The 12,955-nt window shown below is 45.5% G+C and overlaps 1 pseudogene; it reads right to left on the bottom strand.

Annotated features, from left to right (window-relative positions):
• Positions 1-1,121: 1,121 nt before the first annotated feature.
• Positions 1,122-1,801, bottom strand: LOC110302695 (small ribosomal subunit protein eS6 pseudogene; annotated as a pseudogene).
• Between the last annotated feature and the right edge of the window lie 11,154 nt (positions 1,802-12,955).

Here is a 12,955-nt window from a genome sequence, read left to right as displayed (position 1 = left end):
GAAACCCTGTCTCGAAAAATCCAAAACAAAACAAACAAACAAACCAAAAAAAAAAAAAAAAAGAAAGAAAGAAAGAAACCTTGACTAAGACACACAGTGAGACTGACTAAAAAAGAAAAAGAGATCGTGATGATATGTTCATGTCATCTCCGTGCTAGGAAGGCAGAGACAGGCAGACCCACATGGCTCCCAGGCTAATCCCTGGCTAATCCCTGAGGAATCTTGTCTCAAGAAACACCCGAGGTTAACTGCTACCCTCTGGAGCATACGACTCACACACGTGTGCACCTGGATGCATAAGCACACACACACAGACACACAGAGTGAGAATGTGTTGGGATTTGGTTGTTGCTATGCATTATAATGCTAACTTCTGTACCTGAAGGTCTAGGCTTATGAGCGAATTCTCACGTTTACCAGCTTTTGTCTTTTTGTTTTGTTTTGTTTTGTTTTTTCCAGACAGGGTTTCTCTGTGTAGCCAAGAGAAACAGCAAGTATTTGGGGGTACACCACTAGGGAGATAGCCAGGCCAGCAGTTAGAAAACTGAATTAGCCAGGCAGTGGTGGCACACACCTTTAATCCCAGCACTTGGGAAGCAGAGGCAGGCAGATTTCTAAGTTCGAGGCCAGCCTGATCTACAGAGTGAGTCCCAGGACAGCCAGGGCTTCACAGAGAAACCCTGTCTCAAACATACAAACAAAAAACTGGATTAGGGGTGACTCCCAGTAATTGTCAAAGACAAATAAAATACCCATAGTTTGAGTTTCTGCGTTTCATGTACTTGTTAGCTAGACTGAGGGATAAGTTTAAATTGGTTCAACTACAAGTTCACATTTTCTTTCTTTTTTTTTTTTTATGGTCTCCAAATGTTATTTATTTACCTTGGGGTAGGAGCTAGATACATATTAATTTGAAAATAATCACTTTCCCCATATTCTAGCAGTCCTATAGATGTATTCCTTCTTCTGTCTCATCTTTCCCACCATTTATCTAGTTACACTATTAATGAAAGCCAATGAAAGATTCAAGGTCATTATTAATTGTTGCTCTTAAAGACTCATTTTTGACTGGACTCAGAAGTTGAAGCTCTCAGCGAGGACAGCTTAAGTCTCTTGGCAATCTATTCCTGGCGCTTTTCTTTGGCTTCCTTCATTCTCTTGGCCAAAAGTATAGCTTATTCTGCAGCCTCCTCCTTGTTCTTCTTAGTGCGTTGCTTCTTCAGAGCAATATGTCGGCGTTTGTGTTGCAGAACACATGTCGTGACAAGACACTGAATCTCGGGTGCTTTGGCCCTGGGCTTCTTACCTACTTTGTTTAAGGGCTTCCTGACAACATACTGGCGGACATCATCTTCTTTGGAGAGATTAAAAAGCTTTCGGATTCTACTAGCTCTTTTAGGTCCCAACTGAGGAGGCACAGTAGTGTCTGTCAGTCCTTCTCTCCTTTCTTTACAATAACCAAGTTGAGAATACTGAGATTAGCGTCCACGATGCATCAGACTTGCTCTTCCTCTCTCCAGTTCTCCTTGGTCTGTAACAGGAATGCCCCTTACTCAACAGCAGGCGCACTCTGCCATGGGTCAGAACACCTTGCTTCATGGGAAAACCTTGCTTGTCATTCCCACCGCTGATCCGGACCACATAACCCTTCCACTCTTCACCAAGAGCATCAGCGGCTACTTCCGTGGCCATGTGCTTCTCATAGAAGGTGCGGAGCTTACGCTCGTCATCCACCTCGATGAGCTTCTGACAGCCCGTGGCGGGGAAGGAGATGTTCAGCTTCATCTTGACACAGCCAAGCGCCTGGGAAGTGTCACGAAAAAGAGGAAGTTCACATTTTCTTTTTTTTTTTTTTTTTTTTAAACTTTTTTTTATTTATTTATTTTTTTAATATTTTTATTACATATTTTCCTCATTTACGTTTCCAATGCTATCCCAAAAGTCCCCCATAGCGCCCCCCCACTTCCCTACCCACCCATTCCCATTCTTTTGGCCCTGGCATTCCCCTATATTGGGGCATATAAAGTTTGCGAGTCCAATGGGCCTCTCTTTCCATTGATGGCTGACTAGGCCATCTTTCGATACATATGCAGCTAGAGACAAGAGCTCGCATATATCCAGAAGATGTCCCAACCGGTAAAAAGGACACATGTTCCACTATGTTCATAGCAGCCCTATTTATAATAGCCAGAAGCTGGAAAGAACCCAGATGTCCCTCAACAGAGGAATGGATACAGAAATTATGGTACATTTACACAATGGAGTACTACTCAGCTATTAAAAAGAATGAATTTATGAAATTCCTAGCCAAATGGAAGTTCACATTTTCAAAGCATTTATTTTTATCTTATGTGTGTCTGATGGTCGTCCTTAAGTGTATGTACCGGTGTGTGCCCAGAAGCCAGGAGAGGTCATCAGACTCCCAGGAGCTGGAGTTACAGCTGGTTGTGAGCCACCATGTAGGTGCTGGGAACGGAAGCTGGGTCCTTCCTTAGTAAGAGCAACAAATGCTCTTAATCACGGAGCCGTTTGTCCAGCCTCAATAATTATCAAATAGTAAGGATGGGGCTAGAGCTGAAGCTCAGTGATGGAGCGCTTGTGTGGCATGCTCAAGCTCTGGGCTCCATCCTTCACATGGGGCAGGGGAGGTGTGGGGCGGAAAATCCCCAAGTCTGATTGTGAGGGCGCAGAGAGGCAAGAGTACCACCGAGAGTTTGAGCAAACCTGGGCTATGCAGGAGGCATCAAGTCAGCTTGGGCTCCAGGGCCCCATCTCAAAAACAGCAGGGCAGCAGTTGAGTGTGGTGGTGCAGAGCTTTAATCCCAGCGTGTAGAAGGCAGAGGCAGGGGAATCTCTGTGAGTTCAGACAACCAAGGGCTACATAGAGAAACACTGTCTTAAAAAATAAAAACATTGGGGCTGGAGAGATGGCTCAGCGGTTAAGAGCATTGACTGCTCTTCCGAAGGTCCGGAGTTCAAATCCCAGCAACCACATGGTGGTTCACGACCATCTGTAATGAGATCTGACTCCCTCTTCTGGGGTGTCTGAAGACAGCTACAGTGTACTTACATATAATAAATAAATAATTCTTAAAAAAAATAAAAATAAAAACATTAAATAAATAAAACTAGTTCTAGGGGGTCTGTTTGTGGGTAAAGGAGCTGGCTGTTAAGGCTGAGGACTTGAGTTTAATCCCTGAGACCCACAAAATAAAGGAGAGAACCAATCCCCACAAACTGTCCTTTGACTTCCACATCTGTTCCATACCCTTTCCCTCCCACACATACGTATACCCAGAGTTTTACCAAAAAAAAAAAAAAAAAAAAAAAATATATATATATATATATATAATGAATGAATGAATAAAATAAAGATACTGTGGTGGTTTGAATAGGAATGGCCCTTATAGGTTTATATATTTAATGCTTAGGGAGTGAAATTACGAGATGTGGCCTTGTTGGAGGAAGTGTGCCACTGGGGGTGGGCAATGCTCAAGCTAGGGCCAGTGTCTGTCTGTCTCTGTCTCTCTGTCTCTCTCTGCTTGCCTATAGATCCAGATGTAGGACTCTCTGTTCTTCCTCCAGCTCCATGTCTGCCTGCTTACCCCTGTGCTTTTCCCACCACGATGACAATAGACCAAACCTCTGAGGTGTACGCCAGCCCCAGTTAAATGCTTTCTTTTATAAGAGCTGCTGTGGCCATGGTGTTTGTCTTAGTTAAGATTTCCATTGCTGAGAAGACACACTGTGACCAAGGCAACTCTTATAAAGGAAAACATTTAATTGGGGCTGGCTTACAGGTTCAGAGGTTCAGTCCGTTATCATCATAGTGGGAAGCATGACAGCATCCAGGCAGACTTGGTGCTGGAGGAGCCAAGAGTTCTACATCTTGATCTGAAAGCAGCCAGGAGAAGACTGCTTTCTAGGCAACTAGGGGGAGGGTCTCAAAGCCCACCCCCACAGTGACACACTTCCTCCAACAAGGCTACACCTACACCAACAAGGCCATTCCCTGGGCCAAGCCTATACAAACCACCACAGTGTCTCTTCACAGCAATAGAGCACTGATTGAGACAGATATGAAGGCAGAGGATATAGCTCAGTAGGGTGTTCCTAACATGCAGGAGGTCCTGGGTTCAGTCCCCAGTATGGGAACAAACAAAACTGTCAAGTGCTACAGGCAGAGGGCCAACACAGTGGTAGAGAAGTTCCCTGGCGTGTGCAATGCCCTGAGTCAATCAATAAGAGCTGGAGAACAGGGCAGAGCTGGCACATGCCTTTAGTCCCATCATTGGTGAATTCCAGAATTCCAGGCTAGCTGATTCTATAATAAGACCCTATCTCCAATATCGTATGTGTGTGTGTATGTGTGTGTGTGTGTATGAAATATAATTTGGCAAAGGGGTACATGGCAAGGCCCATGCCAAGGTGTGGCCCCTGAGTAAATACATCATGCAACAGATAGGGTATAAAGGGGGTTTACTGGGGGAAGGTTAAGGAGTGAGGATCTGGGAAGGGGTAGAGGCAGACAAGTAAACATGTAGACAGGCAGACAGACAGACAGGGAGCAGACAGAGAGCCATGAGGGCAGAGAAGGAAAGAAGAGATCAAGAGAGAATGCTGGGAACAGAGAAATACAGAGAGAGAGAGAGAAAACGAGGGAACAGAAAGGGCTGGGGTGGTAGGCAGTCCTTTTATAGGCAGCCCATAACCTAGCAGCCGCAGATGACATAAGCTGTTGCTAGGTCCCTGAGAGGAGTCTAATGGAATGGTCTATAAGCTAACACGCCAACACACACACACAGTGTTAAAAAATAACTTTCGCTTAGACATGGTAATACATGCCAAAACTCTAAGCGCCCAGGAGGCTGAGACAGAAAGGTCACAAGTTTCAGGTCAGCCTGCAGCTACCCAGCAAGTTCCAAAACTTGCAACTCAGACTCAGAAATATAGCAAGACTGACCAAAAATCAAGAAAGTCTACTCTGATTGCAGTTAAGGGGAGCAGTTTTCAGAGTTGAAATTACCTAATACTGAGGTTAAAGAAATTGTTTTCAAGAAGTTAGGAGGGTCCTCATGGGTACCAGTGTCCATGCGGAGGCCTTGGATCCCTTGGCATCAAACACTGTTTTCAGGAACCACAGTTCAGTTGCCTCTCACAGCTGGGTAGCACTTTCTTAGTTCCTACAGAGTTAGTGTTTACTGTAAGAAAACAGACAGCGGGGGAAATCAATTAATAAAGAAATCTGAAACCTTCACAAGTCTCTGTGTACCAAAAACTCCAAACATCAGTTTGACCTACTGTCCCGTCATGTCCTTGAGGACTCGCGGCAGATTTAAACCGCTTTGGCAGATAAGACAGAGTATGACAGCTCTCTTAGCGCAACGAGCATTTGCCAGGAAAACAACAGGTGGGTATCCCAGCCACTTCCAAAAGCTTCCTTCGCCTTCCACTGAAATCGCTGGAGCCACTTGAAATAGTGACCCCGGGGCCCCATCCCTAGAACCACTAAGCCTTCTGAAACAGGGCTTCGGATTTTAATGAAGAGCCGAAGTTGGAAATCACTACACACCACGTCATATCCAGAGTCCATCCTTCTGTCTTTACAGTGGCGGCTCATGAATCAAACAGTTCTTCATCTCCCACAGCAAGACTCTACACCCCAGGTTTCGGGGTGCGTGGTGAAAGGAGGTGTGCTGTGCACGGCCACTCGGTAGCACCCTGGGTTTCCTTATGATTAGCTCTGTGAAGATGTGTCTCCCACATCTAGCTCTCTTTGGTCTGAAAAGGAATGAGTGAGTGAATGAATGAATGAATGAATGAATGAATGAGGGTAGGGCAGGAGCCCCTTTGTCTCCTCCTCCTTTTGTCCTGAGGCTATACTGGTGAGTAGGAAAAGTGAAAATCCAAATTTTGATAAAGGTGTGCTGGGTCTGTATTCCTATCCCAGGTAAGGCAAAGCCAGCTGAGCCTTCTGTTGTTTTGCTGGTTAAAGCTGTTTTAAGTTTTGACACACACACTTCTCCATTAGTCTCCCTTGTTCAGGATCTTTCTGGTACTGACTGGTACTGTAGCCGCTAGTATTCTAATGCTAATTTGGGTCCCCCAAGTTAGTTGACTTGAGAGGGTAATTCCTAGCTTCTGGGAAACTGCCCCAGTTAATTCTGATTGGTAAATAAAGATGTCAGCAGCCAATAGCTGGGGAGAAGAGAGGGAGAGGCAGGATTTAAGATTCCTGGGCTTGGGACCAGGAGGAAGCAGGAGGGAAGAAGAGAGATTCGCTATGCCTCAGGAGTGTGCAGAACAGAGACAAGAGCAGCCATGGGGCAGAGAAGCAAGGAGAGCCATGGGTTCCGGGCCAAGAAAATGTGGCCCAGAGGGCTGACTAATTTGGAATTAGGAGCAGTGAAGATGGAGCACAGAGATTAGAAGTAGTAACTCAGAGTTAGGCAGTTGCCCGGCTATTGTGTTATTTAAGGCATATTAAAATATAAAGGCGGTGTGTGTGTGTTTCATCTGGGAACATAAATGGTCTAAGGTGGGAAGGAGTCTCGCGCCAGGATTTATTAAAAATATTACTATTGGGTTGGAAAGATGGCTCAGCAGTTAAGAGCACTGACTGCTCTTCCAAAGGTCCTGACTGAGTTCAAAATCCCAGTAACCGCTGGGGTGGGGGTAGGGGTGAGGGGTGGGGGTGGCACTCACCTTTAATCCCAGCACTTGGGAGGCAGAGGCAGGCGGATTTCTGAGTTTGAGGCCAGCCTGGTCTACAGAGTGAGTTCTAGGACAGCCAGGGCTACACAGAGAAACCCTGTCTTAAAAAAAAAAAAAAATCCCAGCAACTGGGCTGGAGAGATGGCTCAGTGGTTAAGAGCACCAACTGCTCTTCTGAAGGTCCTGAGTTCAAATCTTAGCAACCACAAGGTGGCTCACAGCCATCTGTAATGAGATCTGATGCCCTCTTCTGGTGTGCCTGACGACAGCTACAGTGTACTTACATATAATAAATAAATCTTTAAAAAATATATTACTACTACAACACACACCAGGTGTAAGAAGTGCACATCATCAGAATGCTTGTTGTCCACCTGTTGAAGGGCCAGGCTCTCTGCTATGGACTAGGGATACCAGGTAAGTCAAGCCCAGAACATATGTGGTATCTCTATAGTCCAGGTGGCCTTGAACTTGCTAGGGTACCTAGGCTGGTCTCTAACTCTCTGTCCTAGGATTACCAGCATGTGCCACCAGGTAGACTCTCCAGATATTTAATATCCAAGATAAGTGGACCTCAAAACATTTAATTAAATATTATTGTTAAGCCGGGCAGTGGTGGTGCACGCCTTTAATCCCAGCACTTGGGAGGCAGAGGCAGGCAGATTTCTGCGTTCGAGGCCAGCCTGGCCTACAGAGTGAGTTCCCAGGACAGCCAGGGCTATACAGAGAAACCCTGTCTTGGAAAATAAATAAAGAAATAAATAACCCAACTCCCCACCCCACCCCCCCAAAAAATCATTGCTTTTTATTTTTCTCTTGGGCATCGTAGACACAGTGAGAACTATACAATGATGAGATCATGTTTTGTAAGAATACTAGTATATGTTCACTGAATATCGATTTTGAAATAATTCAAAACTTTAAGCCTGTCTTAGTTAGGGTTTCATTGCTAGGAAGAGACACCACGACCAAGGCAACTCTTATAAAGGCAAATATTTCATTGGGGCTGGCTTACAGGTTCAGAGGTTCAGCCCATTATAATCATGGTGGGAGCTTGGCAGCATTCAGGCAGATATGATGCTGGAGAAACAGCTGAGAGTTCTACATCTTGATCTGCAGGCAGCCAGAAGGACACTATCTTCTGCACTGGGCAGAGCTTGAGCACAGGAGACCTTAAAGTCCACCTCACAGTGACACACCTCCCCCAGCAAGTCCACACCTCCTAATAGTGCTACTCCCTATGGCCAAGCATTCAAACACATGAATCTTTGGGAACCAAACCTAGTCAAATCACTACAAACACATTTCTTAAAGCTGGGCAGTGGTAGTTCCTGCCTTTAATCTCAGCACTCAGGCAGATCTCTGAGCCAGAAGCCAGCCTTGCTCTACAGAGTGAGCTCTAGGACAGCCAGAACTACACAGAGAAACCCTGTCTTGAAAAGGCAGAAAAAGAGAAAGAAAAAAAGCCAGGCAAGGTAGCACACAACCCTGCACCAGCACAGGAGAGAGGAGCGGGGCCAGCCTCGTCCAGCTAACTCTGTTACACCAGGCCTTATGCTTTTGTTTTTTGTTTGTTTTTTCGAGACAGTGTTTCTCTGTGTAGCCCTGGCTGTCCTGGAACTCACTCTGTAGACCAGGCTGGCCTCGAACTCAGAAATCTGCCTGCCTCTGCCTCCCGAGTGCTGGGATTAAAGGCATGTGCCACCACGCCTGGCTCCTTCTGCTTCTTTACAGCTCTTTAAATGTGTCTCTTGTTCTAAAATAAAACTGAAAGACAAGAAAAAGAAAGTAAAAGGATTTTTAAATGAAATTAAATAGCACCAGGTGCTATGAGGGCACCTGCCTTTAATCTAGCATTTAGGAGCCAGCTTGGCCTATGTCTCAAGCTCCAGGCCAAACAAGATACCACAGGGAGACACTCTCTCAAAGAACAAACAAAATAAAAATTAGTAATTGTGTGGTTTGAAGGAACATCTCCATAGGCTCATATGTTTGAGTGCTTGCTCATTAGGGAGTGGCCCTGCTTGAGAGGGATTAGGAGGTGTGGCCGAATTGGAGGAAGTTTGTTTTTAGGGGTGGGGCTTGAGGTTTTAGAAGCCCAAACCAGGCCCAGGGCCTCTCTGCTGCCTGCAGATCCCAATGTAGAACTCTCAGCCTGCATGCCACCATGCCCACCCTCATAAGGATGATGGATTAAACCTCTGAAACTGTAAGCCAGCCCCAGTGAAATGCTTTCTTTTATAGGAGTTGCCACTAGGGCACAACAGGGTTTTGTGTATCTAAGGCTAGCATCAAACTTGCTATATATCAAAGAATAGCCTTGAACTTTTTAATTTTGCTTTTGAGACAGGGTTTCATCTCACTATATAGCCTGGCTGGCTTGGGACTAGATATGTAGACTGGACAGGCCTCAAATTCCGATCAACTTGGGTTACCTCCCAGCTGGGATTAAAGGTGTGCACCTCCATGCCTGACTAAAGGAAGGCCTTGAGTTTAGGATCTTCAGCCTCTACCTCCAAAGTGCTGGAATTTCAGGTTTGTAATCTTGGCTAGTCTCTCCTATCAAATATTAGAAAATGGCAAATGTTTTAACACCACCCCTTCCCACTTCTACCCCCCACCCCACCCCGCCCCAGTAAACCCCTTGTTTACGCTAAGAGCCTACTGCTTATGCCAGGGATCTGAACAGTGAAGAGTAACCCCTTTCTCCTTGGAACAGAGACCCCTCCCCCTTCCTCATTTCCTGTGGCCAGTGCTTTTCAGATTACCAGATTGAATAAAGACTGTGAGGTAGGACCCCAATGGGGAAGCCACCACCCGAATTAGAATAAAAATCAAAGGTACAACCTTCTCTGTTTCCTCTCCTAAGCACTCCTTGATGGTGAACATTTGACTTCCAACCTAGGGACTCAGATGCATATTTTACATATCAAAACAGCTTGACCTCCATGTTCTCCCAGCATCCCTCAGTCCTTACCTGGAATCTCCTACTCCAGCCCTGAACTTACTTTCTTTCTTTCTTTTTTTTTTTTTTTTTTTAACTCCAAGACAGGGTTTCTCTGTATAGCCCTGGCTGTCCTGGAACTCACTTTGTAGACCAGGCTGGCCTCGAACTCAGAGATCCACCTGCCTCTGCCTCCCAAGTGCCGGGATTAAAGGCATGCGCCACCACTGCCCCGGCTTTTTTTTTTTTTTTTTTTCTTTTTTTTTTCGAGACAGGGTTTCTCTGTATAGCTCTGGCTGTCCTGGAACTCATTTTGTAGACCAGGCTGGCCTCGAACTCAGAAATCCACCTGCCTCTGCCTCCCGAGTGCTGGGATTAAAGGCATGCGCCACCACACCCGGCTTGCCCCGGCTTTTTAAAAAAAAAAAATTATTTATTATTATACATAAGTACACTGTAGCTGTCTTCAGACACACCAGAAGAGGGTGTCAGATCTCATTATGGGTCGTTGTGAGCCACCATGTGGTTGCTGGGATTTGAACTCAGGACCTTCAGAAGAGCAGTCAGCACTCTTACCAGCTGAGCCATCTCACCAGCAGCCCTGAACTTTCTAGCCCAGGGGTTGGGCTGCCCTTCTAGAGGCTCTTCTTTATATAATATAGACAGGGAAGTTGCCATGGGAAAGGAAACAGAGGGGAGGGGTAAGAGAAAGAGAAAGATCGCACAAAGAGAGAGGGAGAGAAGAGCAAGGAGAGAACAAGGGACCAAATGATTCTGTTTAGGGTGAAACACTGCAGATGGAAATACTGATGGTAGTGGAACATTCTGGAACCATTGTGGACAGTAGCGATGCTACCATCACCTCTTTATCCACAGATATCTGATTGTGTTTATATGCAAAGGGGAGTCTGGAGAAAGTCAAAAAAAGATTTACCAAGAAATACCGAATTTAGTGTGATGACTTATACTTACAACCCCAACACACAGGTGGTTGAGACCCAAACACTGACACAGGATTTAGCCAGCCTCGGTTACATGGAAAAAAGACCAAATTATCCAGGAGAACATGGAAAATCCTAACTTAAATAAACCAAACAAGCTAACAACAAGAAGTAATCAAGAGCTATTATTATGAGTTTAAGCTTTAAGATCCATTTAGGCAAGGTCTGGTCAATAACGTGTTTGCCCTCTGAGTGTGAGGACATGAGTTCAGGTCTCCAGAACCCACTTATCTGTAGGGAGAGAGTGAAGTCCTGTGTAAATGTAGTTGTGACATGCACACAGCCTTGTTAAGGACCTCAATGTTTCAACCTCATGATGGTACTCCTGGAACCAACTGCTATCTTAGCTTGGATTTTAATTGTTGTGAAGAGACACCATGACCAAAGTAGCTTTTATATAAAAGAAAACATTTAGCTGGGACTGTCTTACAGTTTCAGAAGTTCAATCCGTTATCATCATGGTGGGAAGCATGCCAGCACCCAGACAGAAATGGTGCTGGAGGAGCCCAGAGTCATCTTGATCCTGGGGCAGTCAGAAGACTCATTTCCATAGACAGCCAGGTGGAGGCTCTGAGCATAGGAGCAGACCTCAAAGCCCACCCCCACAATGACATACTTCCTTCAACAAGGCCACACCTCCTAATAGTGCCACATCCCTTGGGTCAAGCATATTCAAACCACCACATTCTACTTCCTGGCCCTCATAGGCTTGAGGTCCTCACAGGAGTCTATGGGGACCATACCTAAACATAGCATAATGCAAAATACATTCAGTCTAATGTCCCATATTCTATCAGTCTCAACAATGTTTAAAAGCTCAAACTCTCTTCTGAGATTCATACAATCTCTTAACTGTAATCCCCTATAAAATCAAAATCAAAAGGCAGATCACATGCTTCCAACATCACAGGCTATACATTACCATTCCAAAACACCATAGTGAGGAAATACTGGACCAAAGCAAGACAGAAGACCAGTGGGGAAAACTTCAAACTCTGCAACTCCATGGCTGATGTCCAACTCCTTTCAGCTCTGTTGACTTTAACAAACTTTCTCTTGGGCTGATCCCACTCCCTGTTAGCAGCTTTCCTAGGTAGGTATTCCACAACTCTGGCATCTCCCATTTGGGGTCTCCAAGGCAACTACAACTTCACAGCTTCTTGTTCCAATGTCTGGGATTCACACATGATTTTCTGAGCTCTTCTAAAGGAATTTGGTCACTTCTCCAGCTCTGGTCTCTGTGATACTCTAGGCTCTGACTGATTTCACTACACTGTTGCTGCTCTCCTTGGTGGTTACCCCATGGTACTGGCATCTCTAATATGCTGGGGTCTTCCCTACAACTAGGCTTCATCAACAGCTGAGAAGGCTAGGATGATTCCATAACAGACTTCAAATTGGCAATTAAGGAGACTAAGCCTAAGAACAAGGCAAGTCCAGGAAAACTCAGGCAAGTCAATTACTAATAGAAAAACACCCCAGGCTCCAGCCTTCATGCTCCATATTGGTTCCGGGATGCCTAGAGATAGAGTAAGATAAAGCTCACCTACCTGGGAATTCCAGTGTGCTTTAAATCGAGCCTGCAAGCTCACTTGGCTGTCTCTCTACCTTAGTAATGGGAGACACCGGCATGCTAGACTTCTGCTGAATAAAACACTCTTTGTGTTTACATACTATTTGAGTCTGGGGTATCATTCTTTGGCGAACCATGGACCCTTACACAGCCTCTCATGGGCTTCTTCATAATACTCAGCCTCAACTTTTTTGCATCAGCCCTGTGTTGTTAACTACAACTGAGGCTGTACCTTCACCAATGGACTTCACTGGCCTCTCACAGTGCCAAGCCTCAGCTGCTTTTCATGACTCCTTCATGCCTTCTGTTGGAATTTGCCAAAAGACCCTCACTCACAAAGACCACCGAGACCAACATCGCTGCAAACTGCATGAGGATTTCTATTGATCCAACACACTGAGGACCCTCCTCAGCACGCAGGCAAGAGGAGAGACTCCAAACAAAGAAAGAACACACTTTTTTTTTTTTTCTGAGACATGGTTTCTCTGAATAGCTCTGGCTGTCCTGGAACTCACTTTGTAGACCAGGCTGGCCTCGAACTCAGAAATCATCCTGCCTCTGCCTCCCGAGTGCTGGGATTAAAGGCGTGTGCCACCACGGCCGGCCCAAGAACACACTTTTTATACCTTGTAAGGGGCAGATTTAGGCAACAGGGCTAGCTGGCTTATTCTCATTGGTGTAGCAAGTAACCTTTTCAGGCATTGGTTGGTTTGCATAGTGACT

Source organism: Mus caroli, unplaced genomic scaffold, assembly GCF_978045245.1.
Source record: "Mus caroli unplaced genomic scaffold, Mus_caroli_1 scaffold_9, whole genome shotgun sequence".
Classification (NCBI taxonomy): Eukaryota; Metazoa; Chordata; class Mammalia; order Rodentia; family Muridae; genus Mus; species Mus caroli.
Note: the sequence above shows the minus strand (reverse complement) of the source record. Positions and strands in the feature narration are given on the sequence as shown.